This window comes from Silene latifolia, chromosome Y (assembly GCF_048544455.1).
Source record: "Silene latifolia isolate original U9 population chromosome Y, ASM4854445v1, whole genome shotgun sequence".
NCBI lineage: Eukaryota > Viridiplantae > Streptophyta > Magnoliopsida > Caryophyllales > Caryophyllaceae > Silene > Silene latifolia.
In genome coordinates, this window is record NC_133538.1 from 61,839,008 (window position 1) to 61,845,507 (window position 6,500).

Sequence of the window (6,500 nt, forward strand, 5' to 3'; positions counted from 1 at the left end):
GTAGAAGAGGGCTTATAGAAACACCAATTCTTCAAGAAAATTTAGTAATTGAGGACCTTCGAGAAGAACCAAGTGCGTTTGAAACTTTCGAGAATCCCTTTGCAATTCCGGAAGCGGAAGTAACAATGGTCGCGGTTCCTATGCGAGATAACTTGGCTCCGAAAAAGGTGGTGAATCCGAGTATTGTCAAGCCACCTATTCAAGCCAACAATTTTGATGTGAAAGCCACCTTGCTACAACTTGTCCAAGGGAACAAATTCGGAGGGGGAGCCACCGAAAACCCCAACGAGCATCTCAACGAGTTCTTGGATAGTTGTGACATGTTCAAGGCCAATGGAGTGACGGAGGATGCCGTACGCCTTAGGCTTTTCCCTTACTCCTTGAGGGGAAGTGCCAAGGAATGGCTTAAAAGTTGTGAACCCGACTCTCTTCGGACTTGGGACGATGTCTCTAAGGCTTTCCTAAACAAGTATTTCCCACCCCAACGAACCGCAAGAATCAAGAGTGAGCTCCAAGGTTTCACCAACAAGAAGATGAGACCCTTTATGAAGCATGGGAGAGGTACAAGGGCCTCCAAAGGCTATGTCCTCACCACGGTATTGGGGATGATGAGCTCATCAACAATTTCTATGAAGGGTTGAACAATGAAATGAAGATGAACCTTGATTCCGGCTCGGGGAAGGGAGCATTGGATAAGATAGATCACAAGACGGCGAAAGAGCTTATTGAAAAGATGGCTTCTCGTACCTTTCATTGGAACAATGATAGGCACAAGAGGAAAGGGAAGTCAACGGTCGAATCGGCCAACAATGTGGAGGTAAAAGAGATGATAGAAGAGCTTAAGCAACAAGTTGCCTTGATGAGCTCAAGCAAAAAATCTAGCAATTCTTCTATGAGGAACCAAGTCTATAGTTGTGAGCTTTGTGAAGATCAAGGACACCCACCCAATGAGTGTCCTTTGGTGGTTGGAGATGGAAATTGTATGGAGCAAGTGAACGGGATATGGGAGTCTAGTCCGGCAAAGCAAGCATTTAACAACAACCAATATCACCCCGGGATGAGAGCCCACCCAAACTTCTCCTATGGCTCTCAAAATGTCCAAAACCCAACCTTCCAACAAAAGTCACAACAACCAAACTTTCAAGCTCAAAAACAAAACACAACATTCAATCAAGGTCCACCGGGTTTCCAAGGAAGAACCTTCCAACCAAGACAACAACAATTTCAACCACTCAACCCACCAAACAACCCGCCTTTCCAACAAAACACCCAACCTTTCCAACAAAACACCCAACCAAAGTCAAGCTTGGAACTCATGATGGAACAATTGATGACTTCCCAAAACCAACTTGTCAATACTCAAACACAATTCATCAACCATTCCACTCAAAAACATGACGAGACAACCTCATCCATCAACCAACTTAGGACCCAAATGCAAGCTTCTCAACGGATGACGGACAACCAAATCTCCCAATTGGCTACCCAAATGAGCCAACTACAAGCCTCCCAAGGGAAATTCCCGGGTAAAACCGAGGAAAATCCCAAAACCATGAATGTTATCCACTTGAGGAGTGGTAGAGATTTGGAAGACCGAGCATTTGTCAAGAAAAGGAAGAGTAGTAGACCGGGTGATGTCTTTGAACCTCGAATTGTGGTTGAACCTCCTAAGGTAATTGAAGAAAAGGAGGGAGAAGATGAACTTGTGGAAGTTGTTGTGGAAACTCCAAGAGTGATTGATGAACCAACAAAGCCGGTTGAAGAGCCTCAACAACAAGTTGTAAGAACTTATGTGCCACCAATTCCTTTTCCACAAAGGTTGGCAAGAGCCAAACTTGAACAAAAGTATGGAAAGTTCATGGACATGATGAAGGGTATCAACATTACCATGCCTTTCATTGATGCCGTAAAGGAGATTCCAAGCTATGGAAAGTTCTTGAAGGAGCTCATCTCAAACAAAAACTCCTTGAGCCCGACAACTACGGTGAACTTATCCAAGGAGTGTAGTGCAATTATTATGAATGAAGCTCCTCAAAAGCTTGAAGACCCGGGGAGTTTTTCCATACCTTGTAAGATTGGGACCGTGCATATTGAGAGAGCCTTGTGTGATTTGGGGGCAAGCATTAGTCTTATGCCCCTCAAAATTTTCAAGAAATTGAAAGGTTATGAGCTTTCACCAACAAGGGTTTCTCTCCAACTTGCGGATAGGTCGGTAAGATACCCAATTGGTCTTGTGGAGGATGTCCCGCTCAAGGTGGGGAAACTTGCATTCCCATGTGATTTCTATGTAATGGACATCCCCGAGGACTCAAATATTCCCATCATATTGGGGCGCCCTTGCCTTGCTACGGGGGGTGCCATGATTGATGTGAAGAATGGGAAGCTTTCTTTACAAGTGGGTGAAGATAAGGTTGAATTCTCCTTGAACAAGGCTATGAAAGAGCCTTCGGAAGAAAAGTCTTGTTATATGATTGATGTGGTAGAGGAATGGGTTGATATGAAGAAATTTGATGAAGACAAGGGTTTGCAAGGGTTCCTTGAGGGCAAGGTAAAAGATTGCAAGGAGCACCAGGAGTATGCTTTAGCTATGGAAGCAACAATTGAAGAAGACCCGGATAAAGAATTTGAAAGCTTGAGAGGAGATGGTAAAAAGGAGGAGAGATCTACGCCTCCTCAAGTGGAGTTGAAACCTCTTCCCTCTACTCTTAAACATGCTTTCCTTGGCCCTAATGACACTTAACCTATTATTGTCAATAGTGCACTCAATGACACCGAACTTCAAAAGTTACTTGATGTTGTGAGAAAATACAAGGATGTCATTGGGTACTCAATTGATGATATCAAGGGGATTAGCCCTTCTTTTTGCACCCATCGCATTCATTTGGAGGATGAGAGTGCATCTTCCATTGAGCCTCAACGCCGCCTTAACCCCGCTATGAAAGAAGTGGTTAGGAAGGAGGTGTTGAAGCTCTATGATGCAAGTATAATTTACCCTATCTCCGATAGTGCATGGGTGAGCCCGGTGCATGTTGTGCCAAAGAAGGGCGGGGTCACGGTAGTTACCAATGACAAGAATGAGCTAATTCCAACAAGAGTCACAACCGGGTGGAGAATGTGTATAGACTATAGACGCCTCAACAAGGCAACTAGGAAAGACCATTTCCCCCTCCCTTTCCTTGATCAAATGTTGGAAAAACTTGCCCAACACTCTCATTTTTGCTACCTTGATGGGTTTTCGGGATTTTTACAAATCCTGATTCACCCTAATGACCAAGAAAAGACCACCTTTACGTGCCCGTTTGGCACCTTTGCTTATAGGCGCATGCCCTTTGGGCTTTGCAATGTGCCGGCCACATTTCAAAGATGCATGCTAGCTATATTTTCCGAATATGTTGAGAATATCATGGAGGTGTTTATGGACGATTTCTCCGTCGTAGGCACCTCATTTGATGGATGTCTAGCTAATTTGGGTAAGGTCTTGAAAAGATGTCAAGAGAGCGGTCTAGTCTTGAATTGGGAGAAATGTCACTTCATGGTGACATCCGGGGTTGTTTTGGGTCATGTTGTGTCAAGTAAAGGCTTGGAAGTTGATCAAGCCAAGATAGAAGTGATTAAAACTTTACCCCCTCCCACTAATGTCAAAGGAGTTAGAAGTTTTCTTGGGCATGCCGGTTTTTACCGGAGATTTATCAAGGATTTTTCTTTGATTGCCCGACCTTTAACATTGTTGCTTGGAAAAGATGTGCCATTTGAATTTACTAATGAGTGTTTGATTTCTTTTAATAGGTTGAAAGAAGCTCTCATCACCGCTCCAATTATGCAACCTCCCACTTGGGGAGAACCTTTTGAGTTGATGTGCGATGCTAGTGATGTATCGGTGGGAGCGGTGCTTGGACAAAAGAAGAATGGTAAACTTCATGCCATATATTATGCAAGCAAAACCTTGGATGAAGCTCAATCACACTACACCACCACCGAAAAGGAGCTTTTGGCGGTCATATATGCCATGAACAAGTTTCGTTCTTACTTGGTGGGCTCTAAGGTAATTGTGCACACCGATCACACGGCATTGAGGCACTTGCTAATCAAGAAGGAATCAAAACCACGCTTGATTCGGTGGATACTTTTGCTACAAGAGTTTGATATTTAAATTAGAGACAAGAAGGGTGTGGAAAACGTGGTAGCCGATCATCTTTCTCGGCTATTCCATGTCAAGGGTAAGGATGGATTACCAATTGATGACTCCTTGCCGGATGATCAATTATTCGCACTTGCTTTAATGGATGTCCCTTGGTACGCGGATTATGTCAATTACTTGGTATCCGGGGTCATCCCACATGGTTATGACTCCCATAAGAGGAAGAAATTCTTTCATGATCTTAAGCAATATTTTTGGGAAGAACCATGCCTTTACAAGTCTTGTGCGGATGGAATAATTAGAAGATGCATCCCGAACGAAGAGGTAAAACCCATAATCTCTCATTGCCATGACATGCCAAGTGGAGGGCATGGTAGTTCAAGAAAAACCGCCGCAAGGATACTCCAATGTGGTTTCTTTTGGCCTTCCCTATTTCATGATGTGGCAACCTACGTCAAGGGGTGTGACAAATGCCAAAGAAGTGGTAACATTTCAAAGAGGCATGAAATGCCAATGAACTACATACTTGAAGTGGAGGTATTCGATGTATGGGGCATTGACTATCAAGGCCCTTTCCCCTCATCACATGGGAATGAGTATATCCTTGTTGCGGTGGACTACGTGAGCAAATGGGTTGAAGCCATCCCAACAAAGACTTGTGACGCAAAATCGGTGACCAAACTTATGGAGACGATCATATTCCCAAGGTTTGGGGTTCCACGAATTGTGATTAGTGATCGTGGAACTCATTTTCGGGAAAGGACTCTTGATGCTCTACTTAAGAAACATGGGGTGCAACATAGGCGTAGTCTTGCCTACCACCCACAAGCTAACGGCCAAGCCAAAATCTCTAACCGCGAGATCAAGATGATTCTTGAGAAGACCGTGAGTCGGTCAAGGAAAGATTGGTCAACCAAGCTCAATGATGCATTGTGGGGTTACCGGACCGCTTTCAAAACACCGATAGGAACTTCACCGTTCCGGTTGGTGTACGGGAAGCCTTGTCATTTGCGGTCGAGTTGGAGCACAAGGCGCATTGGGCAATCCGACTCCTTAACTTTGACTTGAAGAGCGCCGGAGAGAAGCGACTACTTGACATCAATGAGCTAGAAGAGTTTAGGCTAGAGGCCTATGAGAGCTCTAGATTGTATAAGGAGAGGACCAAAAGATTCCATGACAAGGCCATAATTCGGAGAGAGTTCAAGGAGGGAGAGTTGGTTCTCCTCTTTAACTCAAGGTTCAAGTTGTTTGCGGGGAAGCTCAAGTCTAAGTGGTCGGGACCCTTCACCGTGGTCCGAGTCTTTCCCCATGGCGCAATTGAAATATCCGATGGAGATCAATCCTTCAATATAAACGGGCAAAGGCTCAAGCACTACATTGCCGGAACCCCTATCATAAAGAATGTGAGCTCCATCGCCACCTATCTTCCAAATTATTGATTGTGATCCATAACTCCGTCGAGCCTACGACATAAAACAAGGGCGCTTCATGGGAGGCAACCCATGCATCTTTGTATATAGCTTGCATTCTAGACTAGTAGTGAGAGATTTGGAATCGTACTTTGTCTATTTGGATTGGTGACGGAGATCACTTTTGAAGAAAACAAGCATTATTTTCGGTGACCCGAAATCCCGACATCATGCGTCGGAGTAGTTGTGGAAAACAAGAATCCCGGGGTCAATGAAAAAGCTCGAATCCCGAGTTAAAGAAAAATTGAGCTGATTGGAAGAAAACAATGAAAAATAGCTGTGTGTTGTGATTTGCCGGTGGACCGGCAGCGAGGCCAAACTTATTTGCTGAAAATTGAAGTAATGGTGTGTTTTGCCGGTAGGCCGGCAGCCGGCTCACCGGCAGGACACACCTGGCAAAGCTGAAAACACGAAGAATTGATGATGAGGATTATGTTTTGCCGGCAGGCCGGCAGCCGGCCCACCGGCAGGACATACCTGATGACTTAGAAGAATTTGAAAAAATTGGTGAAGAGGAGTGTTTTGTCGGTAGGCCGGCAGCCGGCTCACCGGCAAGACACTCATACCTTGAAGCTGAGAAGTTAATTTTTGAGTGGAAGTGGTGTTCTACCGGTAGGCCGGCAGCCGGCTCACCGGCAGGACACCCCTGGTATATGGGAATATTAAGTGAGGGAAGTGTTTTACCGGTGGACCGGCAGCCGGTTGGTCCACCGGCAGCGAGGTCAAAGTTCTGAGGAAAGAAATTCGAAAAAATAGAAAAAGGGGAAGTGTGTTTTACCGGCAGACCGGCTGCCGGTTCGCCAACCTGTAAAACACACACGCAGACCAAAAATAAAACACGATTTCACCCCCATTTCTAATTCATTTCATCATTTCTCCTTCTTCTTTCCTCC

General features: G+C 44.9%; 1 non-coding gene across 1 annotated transcript; it reads right to left on the reverse strand.

The window, feature by feature from the left end:
- Positions 1–494: 494 nt before the first annotated feature.
- LOC141634883 (small nucleolar RNA R71) lies at positions 495–600 on the reverse strand. Its single transcript, XR_012539600.1, has one exon. It is a non-coding gene; the product is annotated as a small nucleolar RNA R71 (small nucleolar RNA).
- Positions 601–6,500: the final 5,900 nt, after the last annotated feature.